Raw genomic sequence first — 26483 nt, forward strand, 5'->3', positions numbered from 1 at the left:
CTCCGACAGCGGCAGGAAGGGCAGAAAGCGTCTGGCCGCGTCAGGCAGGGAGTCCCGGGCAGTCGCGCTGTGCGCGGCTGCCGGGGACTCCCTCAGGCGGCGGCCTGACGCGGCGAGAGGCGCTTTGCGCCTCTCGCCGCGTCAGGCCTCCGGGCAGGGAGCCCCCGGCAGACGCGCACAGCGCGACTGCCGGGGGCTCCCTCAGGCGGCAGCCTGACGCGGCGAGAGGCGCTTCGCGCCTCTCGCCGCGTCAGGTCGGGAGCAACCGACCTGACTAGGAGCAACCGGGAGCAACCGACCTGGGGCTAGGAATCGGAGGGACCAATCGGCAGGCGCTTCGCGCCTGCCGATTGGTCCCTCCGATTGTCTGTCATGAGGAAGGGTCCAATCTGGACCCTTCCTCATCCCGGACTCATCCCGCCCCAGGACCCCTTACTGCTTTATTTAGACCGTGGCGCCGTGGCGCCCGTGGCGCCCGTGGCGCCCGTGGCGCCACGGGCGGTTTACAGATTTTGCTAACTAAGATATCTGGCAAATTATTAGACAACAGCTCTTTTTCCCCAAAGGAAGTCAGGGACGCCAAATTTGTCATTATTACAGTTTAGGATTTTTGCTATCTAATATATATCTTTCTTCCTATCATTTTTTTCTACATGGAAAAGAAGAGCAGAACATCGACCCATGAAAAATAATACCCCTTTACACAAGCAAGAAACAGAGACCTGGAGCAAAAAAAAAAAGTTGTTTTCTAAATCCATCATAGTTATAAAAGCAGTGCAATTTTTTCATGTAATGGCAATGAAATACCTTTTTAAATTTTTTCTTAGTTTTAATAAAAAGCTATCACAGTAGGATTTTTAAAACATTTTTCTGTGAATCAATACAGCTACCCACAATTTTATTCCACAGTTGGTTGTATGTAAGTGTTCAAACACTTGTAAGTGTTATATGTAATTGTTCAAACACATACAACTAAATGTAAAATTTCTAGATCAGACTTTCTCAACCAGGATTTTGTTGAACCATGGGGGTTTCTTGATGGCCTTGGAAGGGTTTCCCAAATAGTGGGGGTTAATTGATTTTAATATATTTTTGAACATTTTTAAAACATTTATCGGTTGATATGGCTACAAGAGAGCCTCTTGTGGCACAGAGTGGTAAGGCAACAGACATGCAGTCTGAAAGCTCTGCCCATGAGGCTGGGAGTTCAATCCCAGCAGCCGGCTCAAGGTCGACTCAGCCTTCCATCCTTCCGAGGTCGGTAAAATGAGTACCCAGCTTGCTGCTGGGGGGTAAATGGTAATGATTGGGGAAGGCACTGGCAAACCACCTCGTATTGAGTCTGCCATGAAAATGCTAGAGGGCGTCACCCCAAGGGTCAGACATGACTCGGTGCTTGCACAGGGGATACCTATACCTATGGCTACATATGGTCATGTCGACCTTCCGTCCAAAATGGCCAATAATGGGCCTGTAAGGGATAGAAACAGAAGAGGCCCTGGGTGGGCTTGTATACGCCTAGGCTTCCTAACCATATTCTATATGATCGTACCACTTCTGGAGTTTCTCAAAGTCTGAAGAATGTCTTGATAGTAAAAAGTTAAGAAAGACTATTCTAGGTACTTGACAATCATGGAAAATACAAGGTTTTCTATAATTTAAACTCAGAAGTAATATGGAAGGTTGAAATATCTGTAAAAAATATCTGTCAAAACTAACCTTATTTTAAGAATATGTTAAATGTACGTTGTTGGATCCAACAGGTCTCTTACATTTTCTACTGATGTTTTAAACCTCATATTAAAGCAAGGAATGAGAAATGTGAGCTTTCTTGTGCAAGAGACTGAAAAACGTTTTTGGCAGAACAGAAACTGCTATGCAATCTACTTACCAAGTAATGAGGATTTTCCAGAGAAGTTAGAGCTTAAAGACTTTTGAAGAAATTATCTAATACCCTAAACTGATCATGATCTGATTAGCATATTGATATTGATTAATACTTAGTAAACACATTTCAAAAGTACTTCATGTTAATTTTACACCACAATAACACAGGTAACGGTAATTTCCACAGGATTTTTAAAAAATCTAGCCTAGTACATAAAATTTAGAGTTTAAAATTTATACTGTTTATATCTGTAACATAAATATAACCTGATCAGGGCAGTGGGAAGAGCAGAGACTCATTGCCTACCTGACTGACCACATGTTCAACAAACGGCCAATCAGGCAGGCTGCCCCACCTCTAGCTGCATCCCCCTCCAACTTCTTCCATGTGGAAGAAGTGCCAGCCCATGATAAGCCAAGCAGCAAATGGGAGCTGGGAGGGAGGGGAGAGGGCCTGGGCCTGGGCCTGTGGGCCTGGGTGATGAGGAGAGGGAGGCAGCCCCCAACAGCACATCCCCTGCCCTGAGCAGCCCCTGCTGCAGTCTCACCAGGGCTGCCCGGGGACAGGGGAAGGCTAGTGCCTGTTGTATTTTTTATACAACAGACTTTTATGCTAGTTATATTCATAATTCTCTTTAAACTGCTCTGAGCTGCAAGGTAGAGTGATGAATGAACGAATGAACGAGCGCTAAAAGCAGCATGGCTTTATTCCTTATCATTCCGCCCTGAGGAATGTACCACAAAATGGAAGCTGGAAAGCCTTCTGCTATTTCTGGAGGAGGGGCACGTAAAGAAGTCTAACAAAACAAGCTCAACAGTCTGCTCCAGGCAGTGGCATTTTTCCCAACCTGTCAGTATACCTACATCTATGAGATTCCTGAAGACTTAGCAGACATTACAGCTTTTGTTTGTGATTTTCCATCGACAAAATGTGAGAAGTGGGAATGGCCTTCTAAAGTCTAAGGTGGCTTCTGTATGTTCCAATGCAATGCCAGGGGGCTTTTAGAAAGTGGGAAAGGTCAGGTAGAGGTTTTGCCTAACTTTACTTATGATTGGTCACTACAGGTTTGATTAGCTCTGAAAATGTTTAAAAACATTGCTTTGGCCTCATTGTCACTGTGTGATTGAAGGTAAGCTAAAGCAGCCATTTTGTGGCTAGCTCTGCCTCCTGTGGCAGCCATTTTGTGGCAATACCCACCACAATGTGTCAGAATTCCAAATGTGCCTGAAGGCTCAAAAAGGTTGGGAACCCCTATCCTAAGGCACTCAAAACATGGAAGAGATTGCAAAAACATCCCTCCATTTGCAGCACAGGCTCAGCTCCCAGTGGAAAAGAGTAAAATCTGGACCAACTCCAACAGTTCTGCTTCCTGATAGATTTTGTAGTCCCCTGCCCTCATTCTGTTGATGGCAGATTTCCCAACACCTTATCTGGCATTAGAGAGAGAACTACAAGCTGCAGCACACTGAGATACCTAAGTGCTTCTCCATTTTTGACAGATGGAGACATGACATATATGCAGGTGAAGAGCAGAAAATGGAAACCTCTACTCTGTAGTCAACTATAGGAAGTTACAGTGCTCTGGTCTTAGAAATGGTATGCAGACGTCAGCATTATTATGCAAACTCATTTCTTTAGAGAAAAGGCTCAGAAAACAAATGTGTAATTAAGAAGCAGCAATAAATATTCAGTCACACTTTATAATACTATTGAAAGGCATGGTATTATCCCATCATCATACACAGCAAGTATCAGGGCAGTTAAGTGCAGATGAGCTGAATTAATCACCTTTATTTATTAGTTTTGCACCCTGCTCCATCATAGTAAATAAATAATAAATCTGGTAGTTTGAGAATTTATGCAGATCCAGGGGCTGATAGTTCTGCTTGAGCATGGCTGTACATCGTGCACACAGATAGGAGGACCCGTGGGATTATGACAGATTGAGAAAGGAGTTTATGTATAATATATGGGCAGTACGCTGTGCTCTCCTAATGCCTTCCCATAGTTTGTTTCATGGGTTTTTTTTTTGGGGGGGGGGTAATCAGATTCCTGCTCTAAATAGGGAAGCATTTGCAATTTTACATGCTCAGACTGATAAAGGTAGAAACAATATTAGCTAGGAGATGGATACTGTTTCTCCATTCAGTGTAAAGGCCAGAGGAGCCTGGGTTGTATGAAACTGAATTTTGACTAATGAAATCAAATCATGTTTCAATTGCAATCTGTCTCATTGTGTGATGAATAATCTTGAATACTCTGGAACAAACTGGGGAAGAAGGGTGTGTACTGGCTGTAAATAAAGTGGTATGGTCTAATGCAGAATTCTAGTTTAAAAAATTAGCCAAAGTAGTCCCATTTTCTGCTTCACATGAGAAACTCAGTCTCCATAACAACTTTACGTTATGTTTACCTCTGGGTGCAAGTCTGGTGTCTGTAACAATAACAGAGGTATATGGATGAGACAATGAACCATCCCTATGCCTACTGAACTTTCCTGGGCCCTCTGTTTACTTTCTCACAGCCAGTCCCTCCAACTGGTATGTACCCAATCAGGATGCTAGAAGTTATCTGATCTGGGGTGAAGAAAAAGAGGCTTCTGGAGAGAAACACACTGATGCAGGTTCAACGCTGCTGGGAAGAGTTTTTTTCCCGTCTGCTTTCCCATAGCATCACCATGCATTCATGTTCATCTCTTGGTTTCCTCAGCTTTTCTCCAGACTTTCTCAAACTTGTTTTGCTGCAAAATTTCGGGAAAAACTGCAGTAAAGGTTGGGTGGCTGCCCACATTTTCTATGGCAGCCATCAGCCATTTCTTCCTTTGGCCAATGGCTTTTTTTAAGAACTGGCAATTAAATATTGCTGTATCTGTTTAATTTTACAAAATTTATTCCCTGCATGCCCAGCTTTCATTTTTTAAAATTAAGTCTCTATCTGATTCTGCGGCTGAGTTATAAGGGACCAGGAGAGAAGAAATGGCCATTACCAAGGAACTTGAACAAGGAAACGGCAGGGCAACTTGCCATGTGCTGTATCAGCAACAGCAACTGATGCAAGTCTGGCCCTGTACAGGAAACACCATAAACTGTGGCAGCCTTCCATTAGTAAGATACCATGGCTAGGAAGTAAGTTTTGCACCCTTCACCAGGAACTTGCCTGCTAGTGTTAATATTGGACCCATACCCCCAACTACCTTTGTGCTTGTGTCACTTCTATGCTCTGTTTTCAAAACCAAGGTCAACACTTCTTTGGCCTTCCCTCTGCCCACATATGATAAAGTTTATGGACTGGACAATGTTTATTCAACTCCATGCTGCAATTTTAGGGGCAACTGCTTTTCCAGGAAAAATTTAGGCTGCATTTTTTTCCAGGCAACAAGTTAGCTGTGAATATTGTTCAGCAGTGAATTTTCTATTTTTATACCAGAACACTTAATAAACCCACCTGCAATCTCTTACTAAGATCTCTCTTATTGGACTACAATGGTCACTTCCTTTAAAATCGATTATTTCTCTGCTTATTTGATGGTTATATTCTCCCACTTCATGGCAGAGCTACTTTTATCAAAACATCTAGTTGATGATTCCTCAATGAACAAAATACAAAGTGCAGGTAAAAATATCTGTGAAGAAAGCTATGTTCATTTATAGAACATTATGACTCACATTTAACTGATGCAAAATTATGGATGAGAGAAGTGAGAATGATTAAAAGAGAAATGAATCATAAGACAATACCACAAAGACTACAAAACCCACTGAGATGGGGAAGGAAGGCTGCAAGCCTTGCACCCAGAATTTATACAAATGACATTTTAATATAAGCATTAACCAAAAGTGTGAGCATTCTGGTAATTTCTGCTCTATATGATGACATCTATGTTCAAAACACTTTACATATGTTATGATAGTAATCCTCACAACAGCTCTATATAGGGTTGCCAACTTTGGACTGGGAAATTCCCAGAGATTTGGGGGTAGTGCCGAGCAACAGGAGGAATGTCAGGCCACAGGCTCTACTTCCAAAGCAGCCATTTATTTAAGGAGTCTGGAAGCCTGTTTTAATTCTAGGAGATATTCTAGGTAGATTTCTGATCCTGATGGAGGTTGGAGGCATGCTTAAGGCTACCTAGTAAGTTTATGGCAGAAGCTAAATTCAAGAAGGCTATACAATTACTACGCTTCTGGCTTAATTGCATGAAAATTGGAAAAAATTACCATAGAATACAGTATTTTAAAGTGTTCCACACTCACCAAGGAGAAGTAAATATACCAAATTTCTAGCTGCTGAGTTTTTTTGGCAATTGTCCAACAGAGCAAGGAACACTGATTTCAAGACATAAAAACACACTTGATTCCATACTGGGTTGTAGCCCCTGAAAATGTTTATTTACAATTACAAAAGGAGTAGGAAGTGATCAATTTACTGTGGATGTCAAAATACAGCAATAGTTTTTATAGAGCATAAAACTCAAAATGACTAGCTTTGTCCTCACTATTGGAGACAGCAATGCCATTTTTTAATTCTTTGCTTGATTTTATGCTGTTAACATTAATGCACACATAAGAGGTTTACCAGGATTATTCAGCAGCAGCATCTGCTCTATAGTTATAGAGCCAAAGTGTTTGTTGATTTCTGTCAAATCCTGTACCCCAACCTTTTAACCTAACCTACAGCATAAACAGGAGGTAGTCTAGAGTTCAAAACTTAATGGTCTGCCTTGTTAAATGTCCTGTCATGTACAATAACTATCTTATATGGAAACTATTTTTATACTGCAAAAACGCTGCTTTCCTTTCCCCTCTACTTCTCTAAAAGTGCTTTTCTACTATAATCTATAACAATACGATTATGTGCAGCCTGCAGAGATCAACACATGATGTGGCTACAGTTCAGAAACAAACAGATATTTTTAGCCTAGTCTAAAACATTCTGAATATTTGAGCACTGAGAAGCATTATATACATAAAGCTTAGTAACTGCAGTAGAATTAAAAATACAGCTTCCATCAGGCTTCATTAATTATTCTCCACTGAAAAAAGCAACGCAATACCTTTTATTACAACAGACCAAATTGACATATATTAGTGTGCAAGCTTTTGAGTTCTCGAGAACTCTTCATCAAGGATAAGGGCTTTTTTAAAGGGTAAGTATGTCTCAGGCTATGATCCTCAGCTCGTCTCCTGTAAGTGTTCCATGTGAAATGGTGAGCAGTTGCACAGGTTTAAAATGATACATTCTTGGTCTTCTGGACAGAAGAACCAGAACATGGAAGCATAAATCCCATAAAAAGGGAGTGGTTGAGTGTCTCTGATCTTTTCCACATGGGTTGTGCCGAGTTTCAATGCTATTGGCAGGCAGATCCTCCATGCCCCTGCTTTTCCATACTACTGGGCATTCTAAAGCTCCTGTGTCTTCCCCAGCTTTTCTCCAGTCTTTCCCAAACCTGCTTTCCTGTGAACTTTTAGGAAAGACTGCAGTAAAGCCTACGTAACTATTGTGTAAGTAGGAAAGAGTTTATATTCCTGGTCCAACCATACAGCTGCCATTTTCCCTTTCAGTTCCCATGGTGGCCACCTACAAGGTTTTTACAAATGAGTAACTGACAAATGCTAGTAAGTGAAATATTAGACTCACTATGTCAATTAGAATTTTAACTAGTCCTCTAAAACAGTGGTCCCCAACCCATGGTCCGGGGACTGGTCCATGGATCAGTTGGTACCGGGCCATGGCTCCTCCTCGTCCTCCTCCCCGGCTGTTGCCTCAGGGGCTGCCCTGCCACTCTGCCGCCAGCTCACCTTTGGTGCTCTCTGCCGGCCGCCATGGCTGGGGCTCCCCCTTGGTGTCGCACTGCGCAGCTGCTGCTGGCAGCGCCCCTCAGCGAGTGGCAGGAAGTCAGGGGCACCAGCTGGAAAACAAGTAGAGCAGGGGCTCAGGTGGTGGTGACATCCCTCGGCAAAAGACGGGCCTCAGTAAAATTGTCAAGTAATGACCGGTCCCTGGTGATAAAAAGGTTGGGGACCATTGCTCTAAAAAGCCCCCTGGTGGTGCCATAAGGTTGGGGGAGGGGCAATGGCCCTTGAAAGAACTGGTACAGAGAAAATATGAGGCAACCCAGCATTCAGAGGCCCCACTGCCCCAGCAACAATGGTGCTTTCACAGGACAGTGCCACCAGATGTGATGCACAGATTCCTAGGAGCAGAGGGGAAACATGATAGTGATTGTATTAAGTGTAGAAGAGATTTAAGTTCATGTAAGGTAAAGAATCAATTGATGATAAATTGGGTAGTATTACATATGAACACATGAAACCACCTTGTACTGCATCAGACCCTTGGTCATTGTTGCCTACTCAGACTGACAGCATTCTCTCCAAGGTCTCAGGCAGAGGTTTTTCACATCACCTAATGCCAGATCTTTCAACTGGAGACACTGAGATCTGAACCTGGGACCTTCTGTATGCCAAACAGATGCTCTACCACTAAGCCACAGCTCCTCACATAATTTATGTTGCATGCTGAGGGTGGGGGCAAACATCTCTTCATAAATTACATCATCTAAATAAAAATAGTGATATGATTTTGATAAAAAATTAGTGCTATGATTTACAATGATTGAATTATATTGGATATATATATATACACACACACACACACACACACACACACCATAGAATCATAGAGCTGAAGGGATCTCCAGGGTCATCTAGTCCAACCCTTTTCAGAATGCAGGGAATTCACAATTACCTGCCCACCCACAGTGGCCCCAATTCCATGCCCAGATGATGCCCCCCCCCAAAAAAAACCAAGAATCCCTGGCCAGTCTGGCCTGGAAGTTTAAAGCTTGGGACTCCTATTAGAGCCCACTCTTTTGTTAGAAAACCAGGCAACTATGGTACAAACCCTTTTCCTACCAGCTACATTTCTCCTGATCCCCTTTATGCAGGCATCTGATCTGGCCATGCATATCCATGCTATGGTACCCTTAAGGCTAGATTACTGTAATATAAACTAACTGGTACATCCTTTGAAGACAACTGGGAAACTTCAGGAAACGTAAAATTTGACAACTTATTTGCTGTCAGGGTCTGACTGTTTGGGTAGTCTCTTTACTGGCTGTTTCTGGGTGTAATTTAAAATGCTGATTCTCATCGTTAAAGCCCTTCATGGCTTGGTCATAAAGGACCATCTCTCCCAATAGGAACCGATGTGGCACCTGTTTTCTGCACAACAGGGCCTCCTAGCAGTCTCCCTTTTATTTAGGATATATATGACTGCTACAGAACAGCCTCCTGGAAGGGTGGGGCCACATTGTTCCAGGGAGCCTTCAGATGAAGTTGGAAGGTAGAAATCTTCAAAAGAACTTGAATAGGCTTTGGCTTATTTGTTTTAACTATCCCTTTGAATTAACTGGCTTAATTATTTAAATAGGTGGAAGCTGCCTTGTATTCAATCAGACTCTTGGTCTATCGAGGCCAGTGCTATCTATCCAGACCAGCAGTGGATCTCCAGATCCTTTAATGTCACCAATTAATAAGGTCCTTTACATAACCAATTTTAAGAAATGCTGGGGATTGAACCTGGGATGTTCTGCATGCCAAGCAGATGCTCACCCACTAAGCCATGGATTGTTTGTTGTACTGGATCCTAACTACACTGGGAGAAAATGCAGGGTAAAGCCAATGCTGCTGAAGCCACCTGGAGCTCCTGGCCACTGGCAAAGCACCCCTTGAATCTGCTCAGGCAGCCTTCCAGTTTGTACTCTGATCTTTAATAATCATTAATGCACAACAGCCCTACCCAAGCTCTGTGCTGTCCTTCAGAAATGACAGCTTTCAGCAGAATTCACACTCTTCCTTTTCTTAGGTTGCAATTAACGTGCCTGACCAACTTCTCTTACTAGTCCCTCGCCTTCATCCGAATGAAGTGCTGCTATTCGCACCATAAGTCTCATCACCTCAGCAACATACTCGGACAATCGGCAATTAGTTTAAGCGCAACGCCCTGTCATGCCTCTGAACTGCAGGGGAGGCACAGGCAGTGTATATAACAATTGTGTCCTACAGAGGGAAACAGAATCACAGGCCTTCTTGGAAACAGTCCAGTGTTAAAGAACCCCCAAAGTTAGCTTACTAAAAAAAGACTCCTAATTACCACTACAGATAAGGCAGACCCTTTGTAGTATGTGTTCCAGCTCTTTCATAGCTAAGAGCGGCTGGAGATGGAAAGGGCTATGCTGATTACTCGAGCTATCTCCAAAGCCTTGTCATTCTTTTGATTCCAGTGTGTGGGCATTGTGAGGTGAGGGAGCAATCCCCGAACAAGGGATGCTGAAAAGTAAAATATATAATGGCGTGACTCACTGACTTTCATTTCCCAGGAGCCAGCAAGCATTCTTTCTATCAGAATGTTTACATAATTGCCGGGGAAATGGGAGCCCATTAAAGGATGGCTCAGAGTGAGATTGTACACATGAAACATAGCAGCTGAAAACGCAACAAGGTAAAAAAGACTTTTCCCTGCTATCAAGTACCTCTTTTTACTAATACCATATTAATCTATTCTCTGAAATGGTAGGTAACTTGAACTAAATGACAAAAGAAAGTATAAGGCAAAGCCCACCATTCAGGATAAAGAAACGGAAAAAGGAATCCACATGACAACAAAACCCACATCACAACTCTCTCTATTTAATCAACATGACATTAAAGTAGGTCCCGAACAAATGTCACCTGCACAAATTCAAGCTTACATTTCTTCAAAGCCAATCGCAAAATCATTCCTTGAAGCGGCAGATCTCTTATGATGCACATTTGCCAAGACTGTTCCTCCCTGTGTTATGCCCCTATCATGCCTTGCCCTCAACCTCCCTGTGGCCTCCAACTGTGGTTGTCCCATGGGTGGCACTACAGGGCGTCCAGTGTCTCTCCCTATACCAGCATTGAAATTGTATGTGAAAGAGGCAAGAACCTCATTCTGACAAGGGGACATGTGAACAGGGGACCAGCTGAGCCCTTCTGCAAGAATTCCTGCCCATGCCATTAGGATTTCTTTTGCAGAATAACATTCCGGTCAAGCAATGACTCAGCTATGCTCCAGAGAAGGACGGAGGGAGGAGAAACTGATTCCGTCATTCCACTGACCATGGAAGCAGTTTCAGCTTTATCCTTTTAGAGATACAATTCACATTCCCAAATACCTGCAGGGGATCTTCTTGCTCCCTCCTCTCTGCGACCATATAAAACTAGATTCTGCAAACTACCTTCAACTCAGAAAAGCATGTGCATTGGGGGGCGGGAGATACTGACCCAAGAGCTGTCAGGCCCTGCACCTTTGCAAAACTATTCTTAGGAAGACACTTCTCTGCCTCTGCTAATCCGTGGCCATCCCTTTCCACAAATCCTTATGCTGGATATTACAGCTTCTTGTCCCAGTAAGATTTAATCTTCTACAGAATATCATACGCCCTTTAAGATGGGCACAGAGGGAGACCAGGGGCTTTATGGACACAGGAACAGATCACCGCTTCTGCTTTCAGAACACTCTCCGAATCGGCCCCCGGGAGGAGAAGAGATTCGCCACAGAGTTCAACGAGCAGGCTGAAGCCTTTAAGCCGAAGCGTATATCAAAAGAGCAGCTCCTCCATGCCTCCCCTCGGGCTTTAAGCAACAGCCCAGCAGCCTGGCCGTTGAACACGGATGCCTCCCGGAGCCCAAGCTCTTGCCGCTGCCTCCGAACTGCCCTTCGGCCGATGTCGGGCGGCTGCCCGGTCCTCTCTGGGCGGGGGAGGGGCGCGGTGGCCGGGCCGGGCCGGGCCGCCGGCGAAGCAGCGTGCTGCCGCAGAGGGGGGGCCGCGGGAGGCTCGGAGAGGATTAGCCGCTGACCGGGCAAGCGGCCGCCTCGAAGGGCGGGGAGAGAGGCGAGCGCCAAGGTCCCTGACCCGCGCCCGGGAAGGGGTCGGTCCGTCCCTTCTGCCCCTCGGCAGGTGGCCCCGCTCAGCCCTGCCCGCTGACCTCGACGCAAGGACGGGGCAGCGCTTCTGCCAGCCAAAGGCAGCGACAGCGGGTAGGGGGGGAGGAGGAGAGGCGAGGGGGAGGAAGGCGTCTCACCTGAGAGCCCGCGCCGACTCCGCCAGCCCCGCTAGTGGCCCGGGAAGGAGCGCGGCGGCCGGCGCCTCCGAGGCAGCGGCACTTGTTGGGCTCTGCGGAGCTCTTCTTCGCGCCCAGAAGCCCCGACGCGCGGCGAGCGCACGGCCAACCCCAGCGGCGGCGCCCGCACGCCTTCCCCACCTGCAGCGGCAGCGCTCCGAGTCCGCGGAGTCCGCCCGCCCGAGCGACCCGAGCGTGAGAGCCACGCCTCCTCCCGCGAGGAGCCTCCCCATTGGCGCGCCGTCGGATCCCGCTCGCCTCTCCCCTCCCCTCCTTCCCCGGCGGCCCGCAGTTGGCTTCTGCACAAGAGAAGCGAAACGAAGCGGGTCGGGTGGCGTGCCTCCACTCATCCGGCGTGTCCTTCGCTCGCCAGGGTGCTCGGCAGAAGCAGTTGGCGTCCAAGCGGGAACCGGGAGCCGAGGGCGGCGTGCCCAGGGCAGAGCTCGTGGGCATCAGGCAGCCGTGGTGGTGCAGCGATGGCATGCGTGTGGTTCTGGCCAGCAAGCGAATCCCCGCATGGTCGCCGCTTTCCCTCGCCGCCCCTTCGGCCAATTCAGATTGCAACAATTAGAAAGGGGGCAATAACCGCCGTGCAATGCAAAATGCGGCATGCAAGCAAAGCTGCGGCCTCACGATATGCGAGTTATGGGGCAGTAATTAAGCATCTAGGGACGTGTGAAGCTGCGACTAATCCCAAAGACAACCAGTGAATGCACAGCAGACGAAACCGCAGAAAGAGTGGATAAGCAAACAAATCATGCTAAAGATGATAAGCCAATACAGCATGTGGTCAAGGAAATAAAGTTTGCATTCACTAGATTTACAGGTGGGGAAAGCTATACAGTAGTCCAAGAATTCAGCCTACTAGAGCTCAAGCACGAACAAACTACTTACAGCAACACAAGGTAGGACCCTGCCCCATTAACAGAAGAGACACCTAATGCAATCCATAAGCTCAGTATCCATTCTCTGACACACAGTCAGCAGAAGTACATAGGAAATGAACCCAAGAATCAAATTATAAATCTTGCCATACAGAACTGATACTGACAAGGAGTTCCAGACCTATGTAGTTAGACAGGGGCTGTGGCTCAGTGGAAGAGTCTGCTTTGCATGCAGAAGATCCCTGGTTCAGTCTCTGGCCTTACCCAGTTAGAAAGGACCAGGCAGTATGTGACGTGAAAGACCTTTGTCTGGCACTGGGTTGTGCTGCTGGACACTATTGCACTGGCTCTGCAATCCTTGAGATCCCCCTTCTTGCTCGGATTGTGATTCTGTGCTTGACATCAGTGCTACTGCTGAGCTAGCATTTGCCACAATGGCCCAGGGTTCTGCCGCTGGGCACTAGTTTTGCTGTCCTTGCAGACATATCTCCCCCCTCCCCATAGTTTCTACTTCAGAGATTCTTTAATGTCATCTGAGATTCTCAGATTTGACTTTAGTCCTATTGTGTTTCAGCACTGGTTCTGCTGTGCACATTGCCCTGGTTGGCCTTGCACACACACACTTCCTACTGCAGAGATTAGTCTGCTGTGCTTGTATTGCCTTGCTATTTCCCCCTCATTGGAAACAATGGAGGATGGGGATACCTTATTTGAGTGCCCATATAATTTACCCCCTGGTCCAATCTTTTTGCAACTTACGTTTTTTGTTTTTTTTTCTGAGGAGAGGCTCCAGTAGCTATGCTTAAAATCTGGTGCCTCTACCTCAACCCAGACCACTGAATATAGCCCAAGATAGATTTGCCATTTACTTTAATGGTTCCCTAGGATGTAATAGATTTACTGAATATTGGAATTTGGGAATATCAGGAAATGCCAATATAAATATATTTAGTCCAACATAACCAAATCCCAAAAATAGATTTTTGTCCCTTGCACATCCCTACACAACCTGGGGAGGGAGGTCATATTATTGTTATTGTTATTTAGATTTATTTCCCGCCACTCCCCGTAGGCTTGTGGCGGGTCACAATAGTCTTATCCCCATTAAAATACCCATTAAAAGACTTTAAAAACAATCCCAACATGGCGGAAGCTCTCATTATTCCTATCCCCTGCTATCAGAGCGGCAGGGAGGGTGGGGAGGAGATCTAACTTACTAGGTCCAGGGGGGGAATGCTGGCACACATTCGCTGACCCCGGCCTCAACCAAAAACCTGGCGGAAGAGCTCCATCTTGCAGGCCCTGCGGAAAGCTGGTAAATCCCACAGGGCCTGCAGCTCACCTGGGAGCTCATTCCACCAGGTAGGGGCCAGGACCGAAAAGGCCCTGGCCCTGGTCGAGGCCAGGCGCGCTTCTCTAGGGCCAGGAACGATCAGGACATTCTCCCCCACCGAGCGTAAAGCCCTGCGGGGGATATAGGGCAGTAGGCGGTCCCTCAGGTATGTGGGTCCCAACCCACGTTTAGCCTTAAAGGTCAAAACCAGAACCTTGAACCTGATCCGGGCAGCATTTGGCAATCAATGCAGCTGTCTCAGCACAGGCTGGATATGGGCCCTCCAAGGTGTACCAGTGAGGACCCGAGCAGCTGTGTTTTTTACTAGCTGGAGTTTCCGGATCAGAGACAAGGGTAGGCCGGCGTAGAGCGAGTTACATAAATCTATTCTGAAGGTGACTGTCGCATGGATCACTGTAGCCAAGTGGTCAGGGGACGGGTAGGGTGCTAGTAGTCGGGCCTAGTGAAGATAGAAAAATGCCTGACACGCTACTTTCTTGACCTGAGCCTCCATAGGGAGGTATCGATGGTCACCCCCAGATTCCTGGCCTGGGGCGCAATGGTAAGTTGCGCTCCTGCCAGGGTGGGTAGGCGTGCTGCCTGGTCCTGCCCTCTGCCTCCCAGCCACAGGCGACTCTGAGTTTCAGGCGGCTCTGCTTGAACCATTCAGTCACTGCTTCCAAACATCTGGCGAATGGTTCCAGGGGGGAGTCTGGGCGGCCATCCATGAGGAGATAGAGCTGGGTATCATCAGCGTACTGGTGGCAACCCAGCCCAAAACTCCGTACCAGTTGGGCCAGAGGGTGCATAAAGATGTTAAATAACGTGGGGGAGAGGACTGCACCCTGCGGTACCCCCCAAGGGAGTCCGTAGGGACGCGAGAACTCTTCCCCCACTGCAACCCTCTGGGTCGGGTTCTGGAGAAAGGAGAGTATCCAGCGCAAGGCTGTGCTCCGTATCCCCGTGCCAGTGAGGCGATGGATCAGAAGGTCGTGATCCACGATGTCAAAGGCCGCCGATAGGTCCAAAAGGACCAACACGGCCGACCCACCTCTGTCCAGCTGGTGACGGAGATCATCCAAAAGGGCGACCGACACCGTCTCCACCCCGTGGCCAGGACGGAAGCCCGACTGATATGGATCGAGTGCCGAAGTTTCCTCCAAGAATGCCGAGAGCTGGTCAGCCACAGCCCTCTCCACCACCTTGCCCAGGAATGGCAGATGCGATACTGGGTGGTAGTTGGCAGGGTCCTGTAGGTCCAGCGTTGATTTTTTAAGGAGAGGGCGAACCACTGCCCCCTTTAGCCACTCAGGAAACTCCCCCGAACTTAGGGAGGAGTTGATGATGTCTCTGAGCTGGTCTCCTATCCCCTGGAAAGAGCCATTAGCTTTGCATGAATGGTCTCAGGGAGCACATCCTGAGAAAGACCTTTCTCTGCCAGAGACCCTGGAGATCTACTGGCAGGACCTTGTCATCATGGGTGACTTCAATTTCCCAGATGTGTGCTGGGAAACAAACTCTGCGAAGCGTCCTCAGTCATGCAACTTTCTGACCTGCCTGGCTGACAATTTCATTTATCAAATGGTAGATGAACCCACAAGAGGTTCAGCCATACTGGACTTAATACTGACCAACAGGCAAGAGTTGGTGGATGAGGTGAAGGAGGTGGGGACCCTAGGGGGAAGTGACCATGTCCTCATAGAATTCCTTTTGAGATGGGGAGCCAAGGAAGCTTGTAGCCAGACGCGGATGTTGGATTTTCGTAGGGCAAACTTTAATAAACTCAGAGACATGATGAGTGTCATACCATGGACGAGAATGCTGGAAGGGAAGGGAGCATGTGAAGGGTGGGCGCTACTCAAACAGGAGCTATTGCATGCTCAATCAATGACTATCCCAGAAAGACGAAAACACTGCAGGAGCTCTAAGAAGCCTATTTGGATGAACAGAGAACTTCAAGAGGAACTAAGAAAGAAAAGGAAAATGTTCAGGAAATGGAGGGAAGGACAGAGCTCTAAAGAAGAGTACCTACAGGTTACTAGGCACTGTAGATCAATCATCAGAAAGGCCAAAGCTGAGAGTGAGCTAAGATTGGCCAGGGAAGCCCATTGTAACAAGAAAAGATTTTTCAGTTATGTGAGGAGCAAACGTAAAGTAAAGGAGGCAATAGGCCCACTGTTGGGTGCGGATGGACAAACTCTAACGGAAGATGCAGAGAAAGCAGAAAGGCTTAGTGCCTATTTTACATCTGTTTTTTCCCACAGGTTAAAGTGTTTAGACACATCTAGAGATGGCTGTAGCCAAAGGATAGTGTCTGGGTGGCAGGTTAACATGGATAGAGAGGTTGTCGAGAGGCATTTAGCTGCACTGGATGAGTTCAAATCCCCTGGTCCGGATGAAATGCACCCGAGAGTACTCAAAGAACTTTCCAGAGAACTTGCACAGCCCTTGTCCATCATCTTCGGAACCTCTTTAAGGACTGGAGATGTCCCGGAGGACTGGAAGAGAGCAAATGTTATTCCGATCTTCAAAAAAGGGAGGAAGGATGAAAGGGTACAGAGGAGAGCGACTAGATGATCTGGGGCCAAGGGACCAAGCCCTATGAAGATAGGTTGAGGGATTTGGGAATGTTCAGCTTGGAGAAAAGGAGGTTGAGAGGGGACATGATAGCCCTCTTTAAGTATTTGAAAGGTTGTCACTTGGAGGAGGGCAGGATGCTGTTTCTGTTGGCTGCAGAGGAGAGGACACGCAGTAATGGGTTTAAACTTCAAGTACAACGATATAGGCTAGATATCAGGAAAAAGTTTTTTACAGTCAGAGTAGTTCAGCAGTGGAATAGGCTGCCTAAGGAGGTGGTGAGCTCCCCCTCACTGGCAGTCTTCAAACAAAGGTTGGATACACACTTTTCTTGGATGCTTTAGGATGCTTAGGGCTAATCCTGCGTTGAGCAGGGGGTTGGACTAGATGGCCTGTATGGCCCCTTCCAACTCTATGATTCTATGATTCTATGATTCTATGATTCTACTTGTTTGCTTCCTAAAGAGAGCCTTACAAGGCCATCCATGCAAAAAATAAAATGCTTTGGGAATTAAATCTTAAACTGGGGCTCTCGAACATATCATCCTGCTTCCCATCCTGAGGGGAGAAATGGCAAGTAGCTGTGTCCCAGACTCACCTTGCCTTTGCTAACCCTTGCAAAGCCTGTAAAAAGCAGCATGTTATGGGTCTTTGGATAAGTCCTCATATGGGCATCTAAAATAGAACAGACCAAGATGCCCAGGGGTCAGGTGATAGACAGTGCTGCTGGATTATACTTATCATCACCATAATCACACCATCAGTTTACTTAGACACCAGGGACTCACCCCATGCTCACTCTACTCTCTAACCTGTTGCTCAATCTGTTAACAGGAGTTTGAATACTGAATAAGCAATTCTGCCTCTGGCTAAAACCAATGATGCGAAAACAGATGAAGCAACAGCAGAAGTGATTCTTGTGTCTGTAGTCCTGCCGAGGACCGAGCTTGAGGTCCATAGCAAAATCGGGGCTTACAGTGTAATTCACCAATGTGCAGCTAGATGGTGTCCACCGGATCGAGTCCGTTTAAACTTACACTGACCAGCAGCACACACCGGCAGAAAGAGCAATTGTTTGCCTGCGTATATAAGTTGTTTTTTTTATATATAGTTTCCGGCTATACTTCATAGCATGGATCTGGCTGAGTGTGTGCAACTGACCCAAAGTCAGTCAGTACCTTCCATGGCAGAGTGAGGATTTGAATCTGAATCTCCTTGATCCTAGTACAATATTCCTACCACTACACCACCCCAGTCTCTGAAAGGTCAAGGAAACGGTTGAACCCTGTCTTGGAGAAGATATTTTCCGCATGTCGCACCCCTGACTCTTCTGCCTGCCCTTACTGGCAGAACTCATGGTGGGAACGCAATGCAGAGGCAGAAGGATTTCCTGCAGGAAGACGAATGGTGGTGATGGCTCAGAATTCCTTGTGCCAAGAAAAACTAGTCTTCTTTATAAAGATGTATCTGGGGCTGGTTAAACAAAAGACCCAACTTCTTTTTTTACAGAACATAAGGAAATATCAGTGACTAGAATAAGATGCAGACTTCTATACACTTGAATTTTTCCTTCTCCTACAGTGATAATTAAAACCAGAATAGAAATAAAGGTCTTCCGGTACAGTTATGCAGAATACAGTGATAGATTCTACTGGTATTGCCTGGTGTTGATGGTGATGGATGAAGCAAGTATAATTAGGTGCTGTAATACAACCTAGTTCTTTCCCAGTATAGTGAAGTATGAAGTGCAATTTTAATTGAAAAGTTCTATAGGCCTGCATTAGACTGATCTTTAAAGTGAGCTTTTTCCTCAACCCTTTTTTGGGAATACAAGGCCTACATCCTCAGGTCTGGGAATGAAATACCTGCAGGGAGCTAGGTTATCTGTCTCTGTATTCCAGTGGCTCTTTTAAGACCAACAAAGTCTTATTCAAAGTACAGGTATTCAGATACAATGTGAGGAAGTATGCGTGCACACGAAAGCTCATATCTTGAAGAAAACTTTGTTGGTTTTAAAAGTGCCACTGCACTCTAAATTTGTTCTTCTGCTTTAGACCAACACAGCTACCCACTTGAATCTGCCGCTGTAGCACTCAGCTATGATAAACCTGCCCTCTGCTGGGTAAATAGTACAACATCCATGGAATTGCACCATGGAAACATGCTGAGTTGCTGAGTAAATGAGAATCAACTGTGCCTGATGTTTTGTTGTTAATTTAAAGCTACTGCTATTTCTTTGGCTCATTGTGTTTCCTTATATAACTTTTCGGTGGGTGGATGGGTTATGTGCTATCAAGTTGTTGCTAACTTATGGCAACTCTATGAATTAATGACCTCCAAACTAGCATTCTGTTATGAACAGCTTTGCTCAGGTCTTGCAAGCTGGAGGCCATGGCTTCCTTCACTGAGTCAATTTATCTTGTGTTGAGTCTTCTTCTTTTCCTCCTGCCTTTAGCTTATATATAAGGACATAACTATTTGAAACCCATCACAGTTGTTCAGAGGATGAGATGTTGTGTGTTGCAATGTTATTCCTATTTCGTTTCCCAGTACAAGTTTCCCAGTTTCAATCCGGTGGTTTAAGTAATTTATTTGACAATCCTTATGCATGGTTCCTCTATATATTTATGAAACAGCCTCAGGGGTGGAACGTGTCCAACTGTCCAAGGTGGAATAGGGCCAATCAGGGTGCAGCCAGCAACACTAGTTGCACCCTGATTGGCCCTGCCCCTACAGCTCCCTCCCACCCTCCCTCCCTGGATGCTAGCCACGTTCCTCTCAGACAAGATAGAGAGAGAGACACAGAGCCCTGCCAGACTGAACACGAGCCCTCATTCCCTTCTATCACTCCTGCTGCGAGGGAGGCAGAGAGAGACTCAGAGAGAGCTGCCCCAAGCTGTTGACCAGCCCTGCTTCCCTCCGAAGAACAAGCCCTAATTACCTGCTCTGCCTCCTGCTGCCAGGCGCACCAAGAGCCATGCAGCGAGAGGGAGAGAGAGACACACACAGAGAGAGATCTGCACCTCCTGTTGTCCCCTGGGTCCTAGCGCCCATTGCATTCCTGCTTGTAATGGGCTTTCTTGCTAGTATTTTCATAAAGTGCACTTCAGCCTTTAAGAGCGAGTGTTTGGAGATATTTTAACTGCTCCCCTCCCCCTCCCCCACTCCCCGCCCCCGCCCCCTGCCACCAACTTTATGAGCTCTAGGAAAGATTTTTTTTTCCCTTTACTTAACTAGCATTTAATCGCTTACATAAGAAAAGACCAAATAGTTATAAATAGTTTTTGTTTTGCTTTTAATTGAGACAACTTTTTTACAGAATTCCAAAAAATCCAAGTAGTAACACCTTGTCCACCATCACTTTCAAATGCCCCAAATGTGTGCATTATTCTCTCCTACAGTTTGAGGATCTTTTCTTTATAAAGGCATCAAATGTTGGTTTGTGGCAGGAAGTAAAGAGGAATCAAATATTTGTGCGACTATTGCTTCAGTTTTATGAATAGTTCCAATGTGATTTCATATTTTTCCTGGTTAAGCTGGCCTGATTTCTCTGAATGTATCATTTTATGCACCTGTTACTTCAGTGCAAAGGCAGCGTCATGATTGTTTAAAAAAGCAAATGTCACGGTGCTTCCTAACAGATTCATTATGACATATAATTTTAGGGTTCTCGTGTTTTTCAGAAACTGAAGAAAGAACAGCTTTCAAAGGTGTCTTCTACATAGCACAACAGCTGGTGTCATAAGATGGTGTGGTTGCTGTCACCGAACTTCAGCTTAATTTAGCACGCCAATCTATCCATTTGCCTCCTCAGCTGAGGCCTGCAAGGCCACCTTCTGCCTGGGCCACTGCTTTTTCATGGCACCATTATTCTATGAGTTACCATTTGTGCTCCAAGGTGTCCAGATGCTTGTGACAGCTTGATTTCTTGGAACAGCTTACGAAGGCAAACTGCCTTACCCTCAATGACATGGGAGGAAACAACCACACACAGTGACAAAAGGAATACCACCGATATAACACTTTGATCTCAGATGCTGGTCTGTGTCTTCTGCCAACCTTCTCCATTATCTTGTCAGCTGAAATGTCACATTTGGTCCAAAGAGTTTTGTTCTGTAGATTTAAGCAGCAGTTTACTTTCACCTGATAATAATATTTAACAAACAGCAAGTGATATTGTATTTTAGATTTTTTTGTATGGAAAATGTAAATTTACAGATAAAAACAATTAGGAACCTTAACCATGATAATGATCTAAAACTATTTGAAGGTTCTATTTACAGAATTGCTGGCGATGATTAAGAGCCTGTTACACAGTACCAGGATTATCCTTCCCCCGACAGTTTTTAACAGATTGCAACTGCAACAGCTAGATTTAAAGGAGAAAACTAGCATAGAAGAGAGAAAATATTTAACTCTTCCACCGCAAGCCATTTTCCTGCTGTAGGAAAATCCCACTGTGAATTATCTGCAGATTTGATCATCAAATAATGCCTAGAAACTTCAGGAAATACATTCCCTGCCTGTCATTTGCTCAGATACCTTTTTTTCAGGGAGGGGCTGAACTTGGACTCCATAAATCCTTACCTATAATTATCACTGATAATAAATAGCTTGGCAAGACCTATCCTGTCATATCAGAAGCTAAGCACAGCCAGCCCAGGGTATCAATTGGAAAGGTGTCCTCCAAGGAATACCAGGGTTGTGGCACAGTGGCAGGCAATGGCAAACCACTTCCGAACATCTCTTGCATGGTTGCCAATCTTAGTATCTCCGGGTTGTACTACACATAGGGTTGGGTGCTTTGGCGTCTGAAGCAGCCTGGATCGACGCCCGCGTCTCCCCCCCCCCGCCCCCAACGCTGCACTGGCTGCTTCAGGAGCGAGTGGCCGCTTCAGATGCTGAAGCGCCCAACCCTACATACAATATGATAAATATAAACAAACAACATTGACAATCTATAATGACACCCAAAGTAACACCCAAAGTGACAAATATTGATCCTAACCAAATGCATTCCAGCCCAAATGGACCATCGCCAGTGGTCAAACCAACATTATAGACTAACAAAAATAAAGTCATCCTAGTCATCATAGCCCCCTTCAAGGATCGCTGCCTTGTTGTGGCAAGGGGGCTTGCGTAGTTCAGTGAAGCTATGAGCTATGCCGTGCAGGGCCACCCAAGACGGACAGGTCATAGCTGAGAGCTCTGACAAAAGGTGATCCACTGGAGAAGGAAATGGCAAACCACTCCAGTATCTTTGCCATGAAAACTCTATGGACAGTTCCAATAGGCATAACGATATGACGCTGGAAGATGAGCCCCTCAGGTCGGAAGGTGTCCAATATGCTACTGGGGATGAGCAGACGGCTAGTACGAGTAGCGCCAGAATGAATGAAGCGGCTGGGCCAAAGCCGAAAGGACGCTCAGTTGTGGAAGTAACTGGTGGCGAAAAGACAGTCCGATGCTGTAAAGATTTTTATTCCATAGGAACCTGGAACGTCAGATCCATGAATCAAGGCAAGCTGGACATGGTTAAACAAGAAATGAGAAGACTGAACATCGACATTTTAGGAATCAGTGAACTAAAATGGACAGGAATGGGTGAATTTAATTCAGATGACCATCAGGTATACTACTGTGGACAAGAATCTCGCAGAAGAAATGGAGTAGCATTCATAATCAATAAGAGAGTAGGAAAAGCAGTCTTGGGATACAATCCCCAAAATGACAGAATGATCTCAGTTCGAATCCAAGGCAAACCATTCAACATCACAGTGATCCAGGTCTACGCCCCAACCACTGCTGCTGAAGAGGATGAAGTTGATCAGTTCTATGAAGCCCTACAACACCTTCTAGAAGCAACGCCCAAAAGTGATGTGCTTATCATCATGGGGGATTGGAATGCTAAAGTAGGAAGCCAAAAGATAACCGGGATAACAGGCAAGTTTGGCCTTGGAGTACAAAATGAAGCAGGGCACAGGCTGGTAGAATTTTGTCAAGAGAATACAATGGTCATAGCAAACACTCTTTTCCAGCAACCCAAGAGACGACTCTACACATGGACATCACCAGACGGTCAACACAGAAATCAGATTGACTATGTGCTCTGCAGCCAAAGATGGAAAAGTTCTATCCAGTCAATAAAAACAAGACCAGGAGCTGATTGTGGTTCAGATCATGAGCTTCTTGTTGCAAAATTTAGGCTTAAATTGAAGAAAGTAGGGAAAAGCACTAGGCCACTCAGGTATGAACTAAATCATATCCCTGACGAATACACAGTGGAGGTGACAAATAGATTTAAGGAATTAGATCTGATAGACAGAGTGCCTGAAGAACTATGGACGGAGGTTCGCAACATTGTACAAGAGGTAGCAACTAAAACCATCCCAAAGAAAAAGAAATGCAAGAAATCAAAATGGCTGTCTGAGGAAGCTTTACAAATAGCTAAGGAGAGAAGGGAAGTGAAAGGCAAGGGAGAAAGAGAAAGATACACCCAATTGAATGCAGAATTCCAGAGAAAAGCTAGAAGAGATAAGAATGCCTTCTTAAATGAACAGTGCAAACAAATAGAAGAAAACAATAGAATGGGGAGGACCAGAGATCTTTTCAAGAAAATTGGAGATATGAAGAGAACGTTTCATGCAAAGATGGGTATGATAAGGGATCAAAATGGTAGGGACCTCACAGAAGCAGAAGAGATCAAACAAAGGTGGCAAAATTATACAGAAGAACTATACAAGAGCGAGCTTAACATCCCTGATGACCACAATGGGGTAGTTACTGACCTGGAGCCAGACATCCTGGAATGTGAAGTCAAATGGGCCTTAGGAAGTCTGAGCAACAATAAAGCTAGTGGTAGTGACAGCATTCCAGTTGAACTATTCAAAATCTTAAAGGACGATGCAGTAAAAGTGCTACACTCAATATGCCAGCAAATTTGGAAAACTCAACAATGGCCACAGGATTGGAAAAGGTCAGTTTACATTCCAATCCCAAAGAAGGGCAATGCCAAAGAATGTTCAAACTACCGCACCATCGCACTAATTTCTCATGCTAGCAAAGTTATGCTCAAAATCCTACAAGCTAGGCTCCAGCAATATGTGGACCGAGAACTTCCAGAAGTACAGGCAGGATTTCGAAGAGGCAGAGGAACTAGAGATCAAATTGCCAACATACGCTGGATCATGGAGAAAGCTAGGGAGTACCAGAAGAACGTCTACTTCTGCTTCATTGACTATGCTAAAGCCTTTGATTGTGTGGAGCACAACAAATTGTGGCAAGTTCTTAAAGAGATGGGAATACCAGAGCATCTTATTTGTCTCTTGAGAAATTTATATGCAGGTCAAGAAGCAACAGTGAGAACTGAACATGGAATCACTGACTGGTTCAAAATTGAGAAAGGAGTTCGGCAAGGCTGTATACTGTCGCCTTGCCTATTTAACTTGTATGCAGAGCACATCATGAGAAATGCGGGATTAGAGGAGTCACAAATTGGGATCAAGATTGCAGGGAGAAATATCAACAACCTCAGATATGCAGATGATACCACTCTAATGGCAGAAAGTGAAGAGGAACTAAAGAGCCTGTTGATGCGGGTGAAGGAGGAGAGTGCCAAAGTTGGCTTGAAACTCAACATCAAGAAAACAAAGATCATGGCATCCGGCCCTCTCAATTCCTGGCAAATAGAAGGGGAAGAAATGGAGATAGTGACAGATTTTATTTTCCTGGGCTCCAAGATCACTGCAGATGGGGACTGCAGCAAAGAAATTAAAAGACGTTTGCTTCTGGGGAGGAAAGCTATGGCAAATCTAGACAGCATCCTAAAAAGCAGAGACATCACCCTGCCAACAAAAGTGCGTTTAGTCAAGGCTATGGTCTTCCCAGTTGCAATGTATGGCTGCGAAAGTTGGACCATAAGGAAGGCCGAGCGTCAAAGAATTGAGGCTTTTGAACTCTGGTGCTGGAGAAGACTCTTGCAAGTCCCTTGGACTGCAAGGCGAACAAACCAGTCAGTCCTAGAGGAGATCAGCCCTGACTGCTCCTTAGAAGGCCAGATCCTGAAGATGAAACTCAAATATTTTGGCCACCTCATGAGAAGGAAGGACTCCCTGGAGAAGAGCCTAATGCTGGGAGAGATCGAGGGCAAAAGAAGAAGGGGACGACAGAGAATGAGGTGGATGGATGGAGTCACTGAAGCAGTAGGTGCAAACTTAAATGGACTCCGGGGAATGGTAGAGGACAGGAAGGCCTGGAGGATCATTGTCCATGGGGTCGCGATGGGTCGGACACGACTTCGCACATAACAACAACAAGTCATCATAGGCTAACAAAAATAAATTTATTCTGATATTTACTGTCCATAGCCATGAGAAAGAATATTAATCATTAACCTCATTCTTAAGAATGATAAATAATAAAATATACTTGTTATTGTAACCATAATTCAATCAATTGTGTGTCTTTCTCACATGCTCAGAGAAGTTCTGTGATGCCAGGGACCAATAGTGGATCTATATTTGTCATTTTATTTATTTATTTATTTGTTTGTTTGTTTATTTGTTCATTCATTCATTTATTCATTCATATTTATATACTGCCCAGCCCTGTAGAGCATAGCTGCTGGTGCTAATGCCAGTTCTGCTTTTATTATTTCCCCCCTCCTCCTCTTCACTCAATTCATTCCCGCCATGGCCAATCCGATTGTCTACCTCAACATATGCGCCGTTATTCAAGTTATTGCAGATAAGGTTCCAAAGACAGCAGAGAACATCCATGCCTTAAGCACTGGAAAGAAAGGGTTTGGTTACAAGGGGTCCTGCTTCCACAGAATCATTCCAGGGTTTATGTGCCAGAGTGGTGACTTCACTCGGCATAATGGAATAGATGGCAAATCAATTTACGGTGAGAAGTTTGCTGATGAGAACTTCCTCCTCAAGCACACAGGCCCTGGGATCTTGTCTACGGCAAATACTGGCCCCAATACCAATGGATCTCAGCTCTTCATCTGCACTGCCAAGACTGATTGGCTGGATGGGAAACATGTGGTCTTTGGCCAGGTGAGAGACGGAATGAAGGTTGTGGAAGCAATGGAGTGCTATGGGTCCAGGAACGGCAAGACAAGTGAGAGGATAACCATCGCTGACTGTGGGCAGCTGCCAGAAAACTCCTTTGTCTTAACCAGTCAACCATTCCTTCTGTAGCTGGGGTGAGCACACCACCTGGAGTGCTTTAGTCCCCTGTGACCCTTGTATTCCTGATTTACTGCTGCTTTTTTATTGGGTTTCAATTTCTGCTCCCTCAGAAGTCCAGCTGGACTGAAGGCAAGTTTGTTTGCAAAATGAATAAAACAATTTAAACCAAAAAAAAAAGTTAGGTAAACTTTGCTGATACAGTAAACTTTGCTGATCTAGATGGGCAGATTTTTCCCAGGAACTGTACAGGAAACTTTGATTTGCCTCAGGGATTGGAATTTAAATGTAGCTCCCAGCACACTCTGACCATATCTTCTCTGAAGCAGTTGGCTGTAAATGTTCAGCTTGACCATGAACAAGGCCAGGCTGCCCTGTTTCTGAGATGTACAGTAAAGTTTCTGTGATGCCGCTAAACTGAATCTCATTATCTTTTGGTGGGATTTCAGGCCAGAATATGAC

The 26483-nt window shown here is 45.6% G+C and overlaps 1 protein-coding gene and 1 pseudogene across 3 annotated transcripts in view; one reads left to right on the forward strand and one right to left on the reverse strand.

Annotated features, from left to right (window-relative positions):
- EPB41L3 (erythrocyte membrane protein band 4.1 like 3) overlaps nt 1-12216 on the reverse strand; it is a 163166-nt gene extending 150950 nt beyond the window's left edge. The window contains exons 1-2 of one of the 3 annotated variants that reach the window (XM_077352717.1): nt 11998-12215; nt 7687-7796 (exon numbers count right to left, since the gene is read on the reverse strand). The gene's annotated coding sequence lies outside the window, so the exon portion shown is untranslated. Of the gene's footprint in view, nt 1-7686; nt 7797-11997 lie in introns of all 3 variants that reach the window. The other 2 variants (XM_077352701.1, XM_077352716.1) reach the window with 2 other exon arrangements.
- Nucleotides 12217-25575: 13359 nt separating this feature from the next.
- Nucleotides 25576-26201, forward strand: LOC143844246 (peptidyl-prolyl cis-trans isomerase A pseudogene; annotated as a pseudogene).
- The last annotated feature ends 282 nt before the right edge of the window (nt 26202-26483 follow it).

Source organism: Paroedura picta, chromosome 9 (genome assembly GCF_049243985.1).
Source record: "Paroedura picta isolate Pp20150507F chromosome 9, Ppicta_v3.0, whole genome shotgun sequence".
Taxonomy (NCBI): Eukaryota; Metazoa; Chordata; class Lepidosauria; order Squamata; family Gekkonidae; genus Paroedura; species Paroedura picta.